The sequence below is a fragment of the Grampus griseus genome (genome assembly GCF_964374135.1).
Source record: "Grampus griseus genome assembly, chromosome: 6".
NCBI classification, from domain to species: Eukaryota; Metazoa; Chordata; class Mammalia; order Artiodactyla; family Delphinidae; genus Grampus; species Grampus griseus.
Genome location: NC_139000.1, coordinates 71,222,468 through 71,240,337, shown reverse-complemented (window position 1 = coordinate 71,240,337; position 17,870 = coordinate 71,222,468).

The window sequence follows — 17,870 nt, the reverse complement described above, 5'->3', positions numbered from 1 at the left end:
CTTCTTTCTTTTTTTTTTTGCGGTACGCAGGCCTCTCGCTGTTGTGGCCTCTCCCGTTGCTGAGCACAGGCTCCGGACGCACAGGCTCAGCGGCCATGGCTCATGGGCCCAGCCGCTCCGCGGCATGTGGGATCTTCCCGGACCGGGGCACGAACCTGTGTCACCTTCATCGGCAGGCAGTTTCTCAACCACTGCACCACCAGGGAAGCCCTATATAAGTTGTTTTGACGTTTAAAATATTTTATACTTTAGCTGTTATTGTTATCTCAACATTCTGAAGTATTTAAGAAATTGTAGTCATTGAATTAAAAGTTGGAGTTTTGTTATCAGAAATTTCCTCAAACATTTGTGATTTGAACATACCCTCCGGAGGCTAATAAATTAATGGACTTTTATATTATTATTTTTAGTATATTCTTGATTCTTACTTAAAAGTGTCTTCTCCCACCTTGATACTTTCCAAAGAATGCTACCATGTTGCTATTTTTTATTGCTTGGGGTTATTTTTGAAGACTTGAGTATAAATTTCTTGGTTGGATCATGGCATACTCAGCTGTGAATGTAATGAGATCAATCCTAGGCATCCTCATATCAGGGTCCTCTTTTACAGTACCAGGTGTATTGGGATATCTACTCTACATCCAGACCATACTTCTGGTAACACACTGGCTTTTGATAAACGGATGTTGATAATAGTGAGTGTTGACCTGGGCCAACAATATTATTTTCAGCTAATTTTTTTCAGCTATTTGAACAAGATAAGGAGTGTGTCGCCACACATCAACAATAGCCAGAAGGAGAAAGATATGTTCTGTTACTCACTAGAGTCACTTCAATGAGATGTCAATCAAAGTATGTTAGTCTAGTTGTCAGTACCCACACTAATACTGAAAGAAGCATTAAGCTTTACAAGACAATTAAGACAAGCTGGAGAGGTACCAGAAAGTCATTGGTTTTAATCTTAGTTAGATTAAATATTCATTTTGACAAACTAAAAAAAAATACATCTTAAAAAGAATAACAGAAAAGCTGTTGATTTTCAGGTCATTTCTCTAAAGGATCAAGGGAGGAGGGACTGGCAACTATTCTCCTTAAATGCTACCTTAGTGTTGGTAGTTTGCAAATATGGAGCATTTATTGTTTGATTTTTGTGCCTTCCTTACAACCTAAGTTTGGCAGAAACCCTACAGCATATTCTCAGGGAAAAAGAAAAAAAATTTAGACATTTCAACCATCTGCCAGATATACCTATCAAATTATTCATTTCTCAGGCTGCTTAAGGTTATTTAAATTCATAGCTTTTCAAACTACTGACAAGGTTTGCACACTGTGAAGAAAATGAATATTGTTAAGGGTTAAATGGACAGCTTCACACTTTAAATGCATTATATATTCACCCCAGGCACTCTCCTACTGATTTTTCTCTTTATTGTTTTATTTTACGATCAGGAACTCTTCCTAATTGTGGACCATGCTGACAATCTGCATGACAATGGAAAGATTCAAACAAAAGTGACCCAGGTATAGGACAACAGTTGCATTATACCTAAGGAAACAAGATTTCACATAAATTTTAGATATACAAACAGGGCTTTGAGAAAGAAAGGTACACAAAGTTGAATCCACATTCTGCCTTGCTGGGCATATATACCCTACTCTATGCAATTTGCATGACTTGACATGTAGACAGGCAAGATCACCTTTAGAAGTGGTCGTCATTAAAATGCAGACTGTCTATCAAGAGAAATGGTCTCCCAGAAATCAATACCTTAAAAACCCTTGTGGCTAACTGTTCTGCCAGGCACTTTCAAATTTTTATAACACTGAAAATAGTGTAGAGTAAGTAGAGGTTTCATTTCTTTGATTTCTTTTTATCACATTCTGTCAGTCCTCGATCAAATTTCATAACTCAAAGACATACATTTACCACCAGGGGTAGTTCAAAGGGATGTTGACCTTTGATTTACAAAACCCCTTAGATTTACTCTGTGCTTTTCCTGAGAGGTTCTCCCTTTCCACATACCACCAGAATTTCTTATACAAATAAGAAAAAGCCTGCTGAGTTCAGGACATGGCTAATGGCTGAGCTAGACCTTAGTCCCCCTGGTGGCCAAGGGGTCATACTTCATGATCCTGCTTTTTGTTGACTGGTTTGCAAAACTGGTTTGGGGAGAGATTGCAAAAGTATTGTAGTAAACTCTGATGCAAAGGGGCAATCATGCTGTGAGTGTCTGACAAGTATTGCATGTTTGTAAATAATTACACTTGGACAACAAGATTTGGATTATGATGCCCTTATCATAAAACCTTGCTCTTTCCTGTTAGACACACTTGGCAAAAGACATTCTAATCCTCCTTCAGAACTAAATAAATCAGCTTAGGCCAGTTACTTAACTTTTCTGAGCCTTGATTTTTCTTACCTGTAAAATAGGGCTAATAATTCGCTCCAGGTCATAGAATTCCTGGGTACAATAAATGAGAGAATATATTACAAGGACTTGGATCCATGATTTTGTAGACTGTTGAAAATGAGAGCTGTGATATGATCGTTGATATGATGATATCATTTTTCAAAATAATTGCTATAATGATTACTGATAGTTGTAAGGATAGTTCTCATCAGTTTCATGTAAAATAGAGTTACATTCTTAATTTATGAATTATGAATATTGTTCATTTATTAGAAGTCCTCAAGTTCAGATATACAGAAAGTGGGAATTGTTTTTATTTTTCCTTTTGTCCATAGAAAGAAGATTACAATTATGAAGAGCCAAGTCTAGGCAAGCTCACACAAGTCTGAAACTAAAACAATGTCCCTTTGCACTGAAAACAATATAAAACTGTGTGGTTATGATAGCACTCATTAAACCAAAATACTCAAATTTTATATAAAATATGCAGTGTTATATTAGATATTGTTGTTTCAGTAAAATTTGCATTACTTAGAGGATAATAAATAAACAAAAATGAGATTTCTACAAAGATTGGGGACATTTGGTTGCTTGCATAGACCTTGAAGTTCAGAGGCAGTAGAGCATACATGGGTTCTGGTGTCAGATGTTCAGAGTTTGGATTCTGGCTCCATCACCTGAAGGTGATTGTGACCAGGAAAAGATTCCTAAATATCTGTTTCCACATCTGCAATAGGGGGATAACAATAGCTTCCATCTTATAAGGCTTTTTAGAGAACTACATAAATTCATACGTATAAGTGTATGAAAGATAACTGACAGCCAATAATAATAATACTAGCTAACACTGTATGTTCTTCCTCCACATGCATTGTCCGATGGATGTTTGATGACATTTTTAAAACTAAAGAATATATCAGTTGAATATTCTTAAAATGCTTAGGCCTGGGATTATGGTTACTGATTGATCATCTTCAAGATAATGAGGAAAGAACAAATAGATGTTCTCTTCCACCCTTGAGCCTTAACAATAATCTTGATATAAGGCAATAAGGCTTCTGTTAGATACAAACAGGATTTCCTAAACCTGGAATACCTCATACACTGAAATGGATTATTGAAGGAAGTAGTAAAATGTATTTCTTTGAAGAACTAAAAAAATGAGTTTGTTAAAGGTGAGAAGGATGCTTTAGAAGTTGATTATACCTGCAGGCAAGCAGATGAAAGATTAGACTATTTTACTTTGCTTTTTACAAGTCATCTTCAGCAACATGGAGCAGACTGAGAAGACTTAGACCCTAGACTATTCTCCCCTATATCCTAGGGCAGATACTGTGGACACAGACCTATGTGTAGATTCTGAAAACCAGCAGTCAGAGGAGAATGTATGGAGTGGGGAGCTTTCTCCCTGATGTAACTGGCATTACATGATTGCAGGCTGGAATGGAAAGCAGTGTTTCTATAGTACTTATCCATTTTATCCCTCCTTTATCCTCTCCAAAACTATAAATAGCTTATAAAAATACACTCAATTCAGCAAGATAAAAGCAAACTAAAAATAATTATGTGAGCCTTTCTGGACTTTGGGGAGGTGAACTTGGTAGAGAGTGTCAGGGATGAGATTACTGCAAACAAATATTGGCTGTGTGGTCCTGCATAATTGATCGAAGTGGATGCTAAATTTTTCTAAAGGCTATCAAAAGGTAGAAAACACAGTTACATAATTCAGGTATCCAAAAAATACAAACAAGCCGATAAACAAAAAATAATGAATTTCAAGTAAAATATAACGATTCCTCTTTCTAGGTTCAAACAGCAGCCTTCTATTGCTCACAGAAATGGATTTCACAGAGTTGGCTGATTTTTATAATGCCCTTCAGTGTTGGCTAATGGTGGACAAAACAAGTGCAACACAAGCTACCAGGCAAGGGTTGGTCTGTCAGTGAGTACCAGGGCTCCAGTATGTGGCTGGGATCCAGAGGTCACACTCTCTTCCCTGGTTAGGGGACTATGATGAGCAAAGCAAAGGTGCAGACCTAATGGCATTAGGGAATTTCTCAGGTGAAAAAATAGGGACTAAGGTAGAGGAAAGAAGACAGAAATCCAGTTATCCAAACTGGGGCACAAAATGAAGATGCTGTCTGAGGAACAATGCCTAATTCCAGTTATAGAGCTGAGAGACAAGGTCAGAGTCAAATCAGAAGTGAGAGATTCAGGATGTGTAGTTTCCAAACAGTTGGTTGGGAAGGATTTATTAAGTCCATTCTGATTCAAGTGAGAGTAGTGCTAGAATAAACTTAGAGGTTGAGGTACAGCAACCCTAGCTGGAAGGCGTGACAGAGTATTATTGTAAGATATTATGAGAGTACTTGTTCTGCCTTTCTTTCAAAACAAACCTAAAATCTCAACAGACTCAAATAGAGAATATTGTAAATGGACATGAACACATTAAAATTTTTCAGAAGGCAATTTGAAGTTATTCCTTTGTCATTAAGCTTGTTTTGACTACTTGTTTTGAGGCTCTAATAACTTTGATACAACTCCAAGATGTGCCACTATTTCAGAAACCCTATAACTTCTTCATTATCTACACTTCTATTATGATTTTAATTTGCCTTCTAAAGCCCTTTAGTCTTTCTTTTTGCTATTTCATTGCTTCCCTTCCCTACTACTTATTCTATAAAGTATTGCTTTTTCACACTTTGACCATATTATTCCTGCTTACAGTATAGGACAATAAATTTATTATTTAACCCAGGTGAAAATATTACTTCATCTGTTTTCTACCACATTCTATATAGTTATACTCAATATTTTAATTATCCTCTGTTGCTTTAGTGTATTGTGGCAGGCTGTGCAGAAATTAAGTAACACAGCCCAATAGGTACAGCGATAAAGAAAAATAAGTTTATCTAACGTATTGAAAAAATATTTATCTCTTCTGAGGACTGATCTAAAGAAAACAAAAAGGAAAACTCAAATATATATTTTTAAATTGCTGTCATCACATAGGTGGCACTGGTAGCAAGGGAAATCATTTTGTGCTTTAGAAAACAATGGTCTGCTGCTACTTTTTCTTTCTTGGGTAAGAAAATTCCCCTGAAGGTATACATATGAGGGTGAAGTTCAATAACATTTGGAGTTGCCTGACTTGGTGTCAGTTTGAAATTTCAGATTTCTAAATAAAATTGACAAAGTCATTTATAGAAACTTCACATTTTTATCCTTGGGACTAATAGCAGCAGGGAATAGAAGCATCTAACCAGCAAGATAGAAAGAAAGGTCCTATGATGCTTTGTGATTTTTTAAATGAAAATAATAGAAGATGAAAGCAAATCTTTATTTCGTCTTGTTTGTGATGCCTAATAATTATGCTTGAGGGGATAAAAATACTCACTGAAAAAAGAAACATTTAAAAACTTGATAGGGTAAGCTATGCCGATTCAGGCTTGACTACAATTCTTTGTTAATCCTTTTAGAAAAGGACCTTCTGAAAATGGCTTGAGGTTGAGTTATTTTTATTTTCTGGTAATTCGTTTATTCAATATTGAGCAACATTTTACAATTACTATATTCAAGGAAAGCAATGGAAGATACAAGAAAAAGATATGGTGCCTATTTTGTCCGTAAATGAGAAAATATATTCCTACCTTTGTAATCTAAGTACTTAGCATGCTATTTATAAAGTATGCACCCAAATTTTGTTGAATTTTAATGAAGAATCTCAGTCTGGTAAGAGAAAGGAATAGTTGCAATATGCTAAGAAAAGTCTGTAATAGTATGCATGGAACACAATGGATGCACAGAGAAAGAAGTTCACGCTCCTACTCAGAGAAGTCAGCCCAGGTAAGAGGAGAGTTGAGCTGAGTTTTACAGGAGGTGTAGGTGTTTATCCATGAGTTAAGGGAAGGGAAGAACAAGCCATGATACGCAAGATGCTTGTATTGTAAATCCATCTTGTGTTGTTTGTATCACTGACTTTTAAAATTTAGAAGGTATCTTCTAGAATAAAGTGAAAACAAATGATAACTTATCATATTTGGAAAAAGATGAAAGATGTTTAGAAAAAGTAAATGTGGGGCTTCCCTGGTGGCGCAGTGGTTGAGAGTCCACCTGACGATGCAGGGGACACGGGTTCGTGCCCCGGTCCGGGAAGATCCCACATGCCGCAGAGTGGCTAGGCCCGTGAACCATGGCCGCTGAGCCTGCGCGTCCGGAGCCTGTGCTCCGCAACGGGAGAGGCCACAACAGTGAGAGGCCCGCGTACCACAAAAAAGGAAAAAAAAAAAAAAAAAGGTAAATGTGCTTAACAAGTAATACAATATTCAAGGCATCAGGAAAACACAAACCAAAACAAATGAGATGGCATTTGCAAGTATTGACAAGACTTTTAAAATCATAAATCCAAGATTGGTTGAAAAAACCAATAAAATGGAAAACATTTCTGGAAGAAATTTTGTCAAGCTAACTCACGACACACCTTAAACATATTTGACCCAGCAATTCTACTTCTAGGGGTTTATATAACCCAGGTATGTACCAATATTTATATAACAATGGCATCATTAAATACTTATTTATAAAAAAAGTAAAAGCACACCAAATATCCAACAATAACAATGGTCAAGAAACTTGAATACGTCATCTAAAGAAATACTACCCAGAACTTGAACAGTATGTCTTTTAAAACATTTGATGTCAGAGAAGGTTGCTGAAAATATAATATTAAGTAAATAAAAAGGATACACAACAGCATATTTGTAATGACATTGATGTATTCAAGCAAATGTATTTATTGCAACATCCACTCTATTCAGCCAACAGCAATGGTCTTGATTTTGGATTCATGAGTAAAGATTCAGTTCCCCCAGCAGCAAGATTATCTTGTGTTAAGAAAGGACATAAAACAGGCAACGCAATAAACCCTGTTTACCTAGAGACCAACGATTCTCCCTTCATTCCACAAATTATTTCCCTCCCTCTATGTACATACCATTTCTCCAATCAAGAGGTGGAGATATATCCTTTCTCCTTGAATTGGGCTGAACCTTTAACTGCTTTCTGGTATTCTGGGATTTTGAGTCTAAGCATCATGAAAGCCTGGCAGTTTATGCTTCTTCCTTACTGTGATGTGACTGCTAAGTAGCTACATGGATAGCTTCATGTCATGAATCAAGGTGCCAAGATCATAGCCCCAGCTGAGTTTCTGGGGAATATTAGCATCAGCCATGTGAATGTCAATACTCCATCCCCAGTTGAGCTGTCCAGGCTGATGCTACAAAGGAGCAAAGTTGGGCTTTGCTCCTGCCCTGTCCGGATGACAAATAAATGGTGCTGATTTAAACCACTAAGTTTTGATACACAGCAGTAGAAAAACAAAACGAGACAACTCCATAGTGGAGCTGAGATCTGAATTCCCTTCCACGAGACTTTTGAATGTCCCATCCACTTCAACCACTTTGCATTTGGGATCCGCATGGATACAAAATTCTAGACTCGTTGGGTATCAACCACCTCAGTTCAGGGATGCTAACAGATCTATGGTGACTTCAGCTTTTGTGCCTTATAGTTATGTAGTCTCTTGAGGAATACATGATTAACTTCCATTTACTAGTACAACCACATTTCATAAATATAATTACTCAATAAACAATCTGGGCAACAAGTTTCAGGTGTTTGGAGATCCTGTACGTGCTACTTTGGACAGCTTCTCATTTTTCTGGGATCTTAGTGTATTCCAAAAAGTTCCTTGAATTATCATTAAAAGGAGTATTCAATCAAAGGACAAATCCTCAAGTGTCACGAGGTAAAGGAGGTAACTGCTGTTTATCCTTTCTTTCCATCTATCTAACTGTATTTATATTGGGCTCCTTCAGGCTTTCACTGAGTGACCTCTTTGTGACAGAAAGCCAGATTCATTTTTTCAGGAGGCAGTCACTTCTTTTTTGACAACTTGTGTTTCTACACTGATTACCACGCAACAGTAAAACCCTATTGGGTTGGTGCCCAGGCTATTCCTCCTATCAATAAATGGTGAATGGGTGACCAGATTGGTAGGTTAGGGAAACATGTCAGGGATGCTTTACACAGCCTTTCTGCCCCATTTCTCTGAAGAGCCAGGAGGACAGCAGGAAGCATTCTGCTCTGCTCCTCCTTGACGGCATTTGTCAGAATAAGCCATGCTACCTGGGAAGGCCTGTGGTGATACATTACTGCCTGTGACTGTATAGACATGTCTGTTTAATTATGGGGTTTCTTATTAGGAAGTCAAATATTGTCCCATATCTAGTCAACATTCTTCAATATAAAATTTATGGGGGTGACCATATATGTTGTTGTCTGTACTCAGAGACTTGAGAATGAGCGATGGTACCAAATAGAATAAACAAGTGTTATTGTTTAGGCAATACCAACTTTAGCACCAATAAAGCTGATATATATATTCTGTCTGATTTGTTCTTGTGGTTTATCACTTAATTGAGTCAGGCCTTATGATGGGAAGAATAGTGTTATTTTTTTGATCCCTTAAAATCCTAAAATTGATAATTTCTTTAAATTTTCTAGCTTTCAGAGCAATGCCTTCCAAAAGTGAAATACTTAAACTAGTCAGTGTGAAAAAAAATCTGGAAAATTATACTGTCAATATTGCTTTTCTTCAAAGGGTAAGATTTTAGGCTAATTTCAGTATGAATTAACTATATATATTGAAATTATATATATATAAATATGTATATATATGGAGAGAGATATTCCGTGTTTGAATTTTTACAAGTATTTCATTTTTACAAGTATTTCTTTGATAATCAGGAAAAAGAAATTAAAGAAAAAAGTCTCATGATAAGCAATGAGTATGCTTATTATGTAACAAGCCTTACATTATCTCACTTAATTCTATTAAGAACATATGAAGAAGATCTCATTTCCCTGTCTTATTAATAAGGACACTGAAGTTCAAAGATATTGTGCCCAGGTAATGATGAAACCAGAATTTGAATTTAGGCCTATTTGGGCCCACAGTCCATGTGGTTAATTGTGGTGTTATGCTGCCTTACTCTTCAGCTCATGATGGCTGATAATTGAGTTGGGAATTGATAGCTCATTTCTCATTTCACTCTATGTTATATGGTTGGTTCCTGTGTGAAGATAAGTGCACCTGAGCTCAGGTCTCAGATCAGCAGTGAGCATTCATTTCTAATTACCAAGAATATCTAGTATCATATTTTCATAGTCATAGAACAATTCCTTCACATCTAACATACACACTCCAATCTCAGTGGAAATTTTACTATGTCTTGCTTTCTATTTAGTCCTCATAGGACTGATTTACATGTCTTGGATATAGCATTTTACATATTTAGCTGTTTCTCAATTTTGTAATATTCAGCACATTGTCTGTTGGTTTTGTTTTGTTTCATAACTTACTGTAGAATCAACAAATGTGTGGATGCACATGAGCACAAGATTGATTAAGCACAACGTACTACATTCAATCATGTGTGCTGACAATCGGAATTAAATTTCACACCAAATCTTGTTTTCCATGTAATAGCTCACTTATCTTTTTAAGGGAAAATTTACTTATGCTGAAAGATCAGCTGTGAATTAATTAGATTTAGAGAGGCCAGAATGAAGGCCTGTGGAAGTAACTGTGTGATCTTTTACCTATACTACAGATGTTATTCATTCAACTCTAAAAATATTCTTCTTAAAAATAGATGAGTTTTATTGAAAAGAAAATGAACCTACACTTGGAAAATATGTATTGATTTTTAAATATTAGTGTTTTAATTGGCATTGGAATACTCTTTGCTTTGGACTCAGAATAGGAAACTGATCTTACTCTGAAGTAAGTTGCTGTGTAGTGATCAGCTCTGAAAGAAAGTGGTGAAAATCAAGAAAAGCTGCTAGGAGGAATGAGGTTGAATGAACGCAATATCAATAACATGAATGCTGCCCATTGGAAGGAGGGCATTTGGGGTGCCTTTCTAGCTTACCTACTGAAATTCTTACTTAGTCATTCTACACCTTGATTTTATCCATTATGAAGTAAAGATGATAATAAGGAATGCATTCCGTAGGAAAACTTTAAAGAAAACAGAATTGTTTTGAAATTTCTTATGATCAAATATAGCACAAATTTTCATAAATATATTGATATTAATTTTTGAAACAGAAATATAATGATAATAGCCATCCAAAGATTGTCCCTTTAACTAATTTGTCTACTAAGTTTAAGTATGGCCAGTTGTTATATATTTTAAAAGTTCACGTAAATTTCCACTAAAGATTATGACTTGCATACTTTGAAATATTATTTTTCTTTAAGTGACAACTTATTTCTCTAGTAAACAGATATTTAATGCACAGAGTGCAGATAAAGAGAGTTACTTCTTACCCATAGGAGTTCATTATCTTGTTGGGGGGTATAAGCATCACCCTGTCAGGAAAAAAATGGATTCTTTATGAATGAAAATTGCTTAGGTTCTCTAGGTTGAAGCAAAATGAAATGCTTTTCTTCTAGAATGATTAGGCAACTTGTGAAAATTTGATAAAAGGTTTTTCTCTTGTGCAATTCCTATTTTTAAAAAACTCTATGTTGCCTATGTTTAATACAAAACATCATATATTAAAGTAGTAAAAGTTCATCTAGTGCCAAACACTTAGAGGTTTACAAATATTTTGGCACAAAGAGCTAGGGAGTAGAGGGTTCACAGCAAGGGGTCAATGCTTTTTCCCCCTTGACTCAAAATGATTTGGTGTTTATTGTTTAATGTAGAATGTTTTTAAAAATATAATGAAAAAATGAAAGCATTCTCTTTTCCAGAGCATTTTACTTTAGTCTTAGATCTCAACTTTATAAAAAAACCTTGACATAAAAATTGTATTAATAATTCATGGACTACATTAATGGCTGAGTTAAAACTTTAACAAGTTGGTATTACAAAACTGTCAAAAACGTAACAGCCCTGCCTTCTTTAATTTCAACTGCTTCTGATGAAGCGTAGGGAAATGCCTTATTGGTGTGCAGTGTTACCAATTATCTGACAGAGCCAGAGTGTATTTCCAGCTAATCAGAAATAAGAGTGCAGAATTAAATCTCCCGTGTGAAACTCATCATTTACATATTTATGATTCAGAAATGATAATAAGGCTAATGAGAAACTCACATACTGCCTTTAAAAGTCAAGTCAATCTACAGTTAATTTTCAACAGATAAAGCTCCTCATACATGGTTGCAGAAAGATGATGTCTGTTGATAACAATTTATTTTAATTAAACATTACAAGTTGTATAGACATATCCATACATCATATAAGGGGGTTTGTTTTTTTAACTGCCACCTTTGGGCTAAGACTGAGATACAAGGTTAGTGAAAATGGGTGTAACACAAGGAGTTTATACAAATAAAATACTTTAGGGAAAATGGTGATAAAATATGCCTGCATGCACACACCTAACCCCAGCACTGCTTTATATGTGTCTGCGAGGATCAGAGAGGAGGTGACCAGTTGTAGTTTGTGAGGGCTCTTTAAAGCTGTTGAAAGCTTGGAGCTGTGTGTTGCATACACATTTCTGAGTTGAGGCAATACGTCGTATGCTATGATTATGCTCATTAAGTGACACTATCTTCAGAGCCAAGGCATTTGAATATGCTCACTGCTGCAACATCATTAACAAAAGAGATGACATGCTCCCACCCTTACATCCACTCTCACTAAGAAATTCCTTACACAAGTCATTAATTTGTTGATGCTGGCAGATGACCCTTTCTGTGTATAATATGGGTTTTAGTTCTCTGTGGGTGTTCTTATTTGTGCAAGTATTTGGGGGCACTTTAGCAGACCTTATTTTCAAAGCATACTTTTTTCCTTTGAGGTGGCTTTAAAATAAACTTGAATTGAAAAGTTTTAGTACCATAAAGTGTGCTTATTTCTATTTTACTCTCCTTTTAAGCTCATATCCTAAGAATTTTTGCATTGAATAACATTGCCCTGTGAGAAAGAATAGAGACTTAGTGTAACACTTAGTGTGTTAGAGTGCTGTGTAACACCTACTGTTTTCAACATCATTATGATGATAATAAAATAACAATAAAGAATAACAATAACTTATATAGTCATGGGAACAAGAGAGGACAAATACAGCTCTAGAAAAGGAAAACATCATCATATCCACATTGCTGTATTCGTTTTCTATTGCTGCATAAGAAATTACAACAAATAGTGGCTTAAACAATACACATGTATTATTTCAGTTTCTTTGTGTCAGAAGTCTGAGCACAGGCTAACTTGGTTCCTTGCTCAGGGTCTAATAGGCTGCAATCAAGGTGTCTATTGGACACCTCTGAGGCTCATTGTCTCTTCCAAGATAAAATAGTTATTGGCAGAATTCAGTTCCTTTTAGTTGTAGGACTAAGGCTGTAATCTCCTAGAGGTTATCTACAGTTCCCTTCTATGTGGTCCTGCTCCATAGACAGTTCACATCATATCAGCTTGCTTATTTAAAGTCAACAGAGGAGTCTACTGCTCCAGTCCACTAAGACAGTGTCTTATGTAATGCAACATCATCATAGGAGTGACATCCCATCATCTTTGCCATATTCTATTGGTTAGAAGCAAGTCATAAGTCTTGCTCTCACTCAAGCGGACAAGTTTGTGAATCATTGTGGGTGACCTTACAGTGTGTCCAGTTGTCCATCACAGTCACTGAAAGGCAGCACAGAACACTGTGTTAAGAATACAGACCCTAGCTTACACATGCTCAAATATCAGCTCTATCATTTACTAGCTACATGACATTTGCAAGGGGCTTAACCATTGTGTGCCTCATTTTTTTCATGCTTAAAAGAAGGCTAATGATGAGATCTGTACCTAATCTTGTTGTGAGGATTAAGTGCATTAATTCATTTTAGACACTTAGAGCACTGCCTGGTACATAGTAAGTTCTCGATAAATATTACTGTTGCTGACTATTATAGTGGAGTAAACAATTCTCATTTCCATATTCTTTAAGGAAGACATAACACTACATACATATATATATATGCATATGGAAACTTTCCAGTGAAATGACAAAAGTCATACTTTACCACTACATTATTTCCTTTGTGCCTACCATGATATCTATGATTTTAATCATTGAGTTTATTATTTGTGCTATGCCCTTGTATCTTGACTTTTGGAGGTTACCCCATGAATAAAGTTTATGCCCTGAAACCTCATTTGCTCCAAACATAGCAATGCTAGATAAAATTAAAAACAAACAAACAAAAAACCAACAACAAATAACAAAAACAAAATTGATCCAAGTGGAGTAAAAAAAAAAAATTCATGCCTAAGATAAAAGACCTGGAAAATGTTAAGCAGCTGTCAAGGAAGAAATGACTCTATAATTAGAAGCAGGAAGAGATACCTAGAGTATGGCTATATGGACCAAAGGTGACTGAAAACATTCTACGTAAAACAGGGCTGAAGCTAGGCTAGGGTCTTGAAACTAGGGACTGAGTTTGGACTTCTCCTGCCAACCTCAACTATGATGGCAGGTGAGGAAAAACAAATCTATTTTTTATATGAGAAATGAACTAAAACATACACAGACACACACACACAAGCTAGACAGGCAAAAGGAAATATGGAGAGACCCTTTCCATCAGAATCTAAAAAAAACTGGCTTGATGTCTCTGCGCTTGAATCTGCAACCTTCCCAATAACCCACAAGGCAGTAGAAAACCTCAACTGGAATTTTAAGGTCTGGTTACGGAAAGGGGGACTGGAAGAACTGTGGAAACAAATGCAGAATCACCTGGCTATTTAGAATAAGCAGAGAGGGAAAGAGAGAGAAAAAATTATAAATAAAAACAAAGGCAAATAGCCTCCACCTAAAATGAATTTACAAATAAAAATGTTAAAATACACTTAGAAATATAATACCAAAAAAGATAAGTAGAACATGAATTTACTGCAGCGAAAATTAATTTCACACAAACTTTTTTTTGTGGTACATGGGCCTCTCACTGTTGTGGCCTCTCCCGTTGTGGAGCACAGGCTCTGGACACGCAGGCTCGGTGGCCATGGCTCACGGGCCCAGCCACTCCGCGGCATGTGGGATCTTCCCAGACCGGGGCACGAACCTGTGTCCCCTGCATCGGCAGGCGGACTCTCAACCACTGCGCCACCAGGGAAGCCCCCACACACAAGCATTTTTAAAAAGTATAAAAAAAGCATTTTATTGTGGCCAGTGAAATAAAAGTAAGACATGACTTCCATAAAAAATACAAAAATTTGAAAAAAAATACAGATAGAAATTAGACTAGAAAAGGTTAATAGAATATGAATTAATTTAAAATATTTGAAAACAAAATTATTTAATTAAATAAAAAATAAAAAGGATAAAATTTAGAGTTAACACAGTAACAAGAAATGAGTGAACTGGAAGGTATACTAAGGCTTTTTAAAGAAAAAATATAAAGAGATTTTAATAAAAGCAAAGAAAGATTTTTTTTAAATACAAAAGAACATTTAAGAGACATGAAGGATAGACTGAGAAACACCAAAATTTGTCTAACAGGAGATTTGGAAATAATGAATGGCAGAAATAATGACAGCATATATTTGAAGAAATAATTATTGAGAGTTTTCTAGACTTAAAGGGAGACATGAATTTCCAGTTTAAAAGTTCATTTCAATTGGAGCTCTATTTACAATAGCCAGGACATGGAAGCAACCTAAGTGTCCATCAACAGATGAATGGATAAAGAAGATGTGGCACATATATACAATGGAATATTACTGAGCCATAAAAAGGAATGAAACTGAGTTATTTGTAGTGAGGTGGATGGACCTAGAGTCTGTCATACAGAGTGAAGTAAGTCAGAAAGAGAAAAACAAATACTGTAGGCTAACACATATATATGGAATCTAAAAAAAAAAAAAAATGGTCATGAAGAACCTAGGGGCAAGATGAGAATAAAGACACAGACCTGCTAGAGAATGGACTTGAGGATATGGGGAGGGGGAAGGGTAAGCTGTGACAAAGTGAGAGAGTGGCATGGACATATATACACTACCAAACGTAAAATAGATAGCTAGTAGGAAGCAGCCGCAGAGCACAGGGAGATCAGCTTGGTGCTTTGTGACCACCTAGAGGGGTGGGATAGGGAGGGTAGGAGGGAGGGAGACAGAAGAGGGAAGAGATATGGGGACATATGTTTATGTGTAACTGACTCACTTTGTTATAAAGCAGAAACTAACACACCACTGTAAAGCAATTATACTCCAATAAAGATGTTTAAAAGAAAAAAAGTTCATTTCAAGTACCAAGCTGCATTTTTTAAGGTAAAAGTAAGTCCATACCAAGGAACACTATAGTAAAATTATATAAAGTCGAAAACAAAAGAAACAATCTTGAAGCTGAATGGAAAGGAAAAAAACAAGAGATAACTGAACAAATGGGTATCATTAGCAACAGTAATTTCTAGAAGAAAATGATGTATTTGCTTTAAATAATCAGTTAACTATTTCTTTGGATTTAGTCTGTGTTCTAATTAATCTGTATATCTTTTGATATGGCTACTATTATTATTCCCATTTTACAAATGAGGGAATTGAGGCCCTGAGAAGTTAAGAGACTTTCCTAAACTTATATAGCAGTTAAAAGGTAAAAGATATTTATCTTATGTTTTTATAACCAGCTTAATTAGTATTTGACAGTAAGGACTAAATCAATATTTTCCAAGATCATATAACAGAAAGAATTTAGCACCCTACGTCACTCAAATAACTCTTGGAAATTGAACTTAATTAAGAAGATGAGTGAACCCAGAGAGAATGCACAGGATGTAAGTAAGAACAGAAGCATAGAGCTTGACAAATGATGTCAGTAAATTTGCTTAACTGTAAATTTGATTTAGTCAAATTTTACTGACTGTAAAGATAATAACTATTTTCTGAATTTAAAAAGGTAAAATAAAAACTCGGAAATATTAAGATGTGTTAATTGGGATGATAGTTATAAAGGAGAGTTAAAGCAGAGCAAGTTTTACTGCCATTTTGGGAGGAAGACAAAAATACTGAATAACAGTTGACTTTATTAGATAAATATGTCAAGAATATATATTAAAATTATATTCTAAAAAATATATATATTATAACTTACATATATTATATATTATAAATTCCTGGTAGTATATGGATAAAAGAAGATTATGGGTTGTAGAAAACAGTACTAATAGTGGCAGAGAAGGAAAAAAAAGAAGGGTAAACCCAAAATGCACAATAAAATGGTGGGAAAAGTTAAACAATACCATCACAATAAATGTAAATGGATTATATACACCTACTAAAGTACAAAAAGACTTTTTAATAGGAAAAAACTTATCTAGCTATACCTGCTTTAAAAAAATCACAACACAAATAAAACCACATTGAAATGTTCCTAACAAAAAAATGGCAAAGGATATACTGAACAAAAACTGTTCAGAAGAATGCTATTTGCCAATAAAATAATAGGCAAAATTAAAATTAAGACAAAACATTAACATAGATTAAAAAGTATATGGCGTAATAATGAAAATAAAATTTATACAGAAGGCATAAAAATTATAAAATTTTACGTACATAACATAATTAAGAAATCAATAAAGTGAAAAATTTATCAGACACCGATAAACCAAGCAGTTAAAGAAAGAAATCGTTAAGCTCAACATATTTTTATACAAAACTGACTATAATTTTAAAGAAATGATTATTCACAAAACACATTTTTAACTGTAAGGCAATTAAAATAGAAAGCAACACTTAAAAGATGGATTTAAAAAATAATTTATGCTTCAAAATTTTAAAAGCTTTCAGAAATAACTTAGTTTCTTTGAAACTTCACTTCCTTGAATGCTTTTTATAAATCTACATGTAGTATTTTATATTCCTTTTCTTTTTTCAGTTTCATCTTGTTAAACACTTGGCCCTTTTGTTTCAACCTGACAAAATCATCTTAGATATTAACTCACTCTATAACCAGTGTAAATTTTATTCCTCCATGATTGGTGTCAGTTTCTATATTAATAAAAATCTCTTCCATACACTCCTTTGAATCATTTATAAAAATGATAAATCAAAAATGAAAAATGTTAACAGAAAGGACAGAGACTTAAACTAATGTATCTAATTAGTGATGGAATAATGCATTAACCCTTTCAGATTATAAAGATTTGTATATTAATTATCTCTTTTTTATTCTCTGATACTGCATAAGATAGGAGTAATATAGCTTCCCTTTTAAGACTGTGCCCAATTATGGCCCTAAACTTTTTTTACTTATCCATAACATGACCAAGAAAACATTGATTAAAAAGGAAAAAGATTTTGCTAAAGGCTTAAGGGAGCAAAGAAGAAATAGACAATAATACATGCATCTTCTGACATGCAGATATAACTTGTTTTTTGAGGCATACAGATTTTTCTT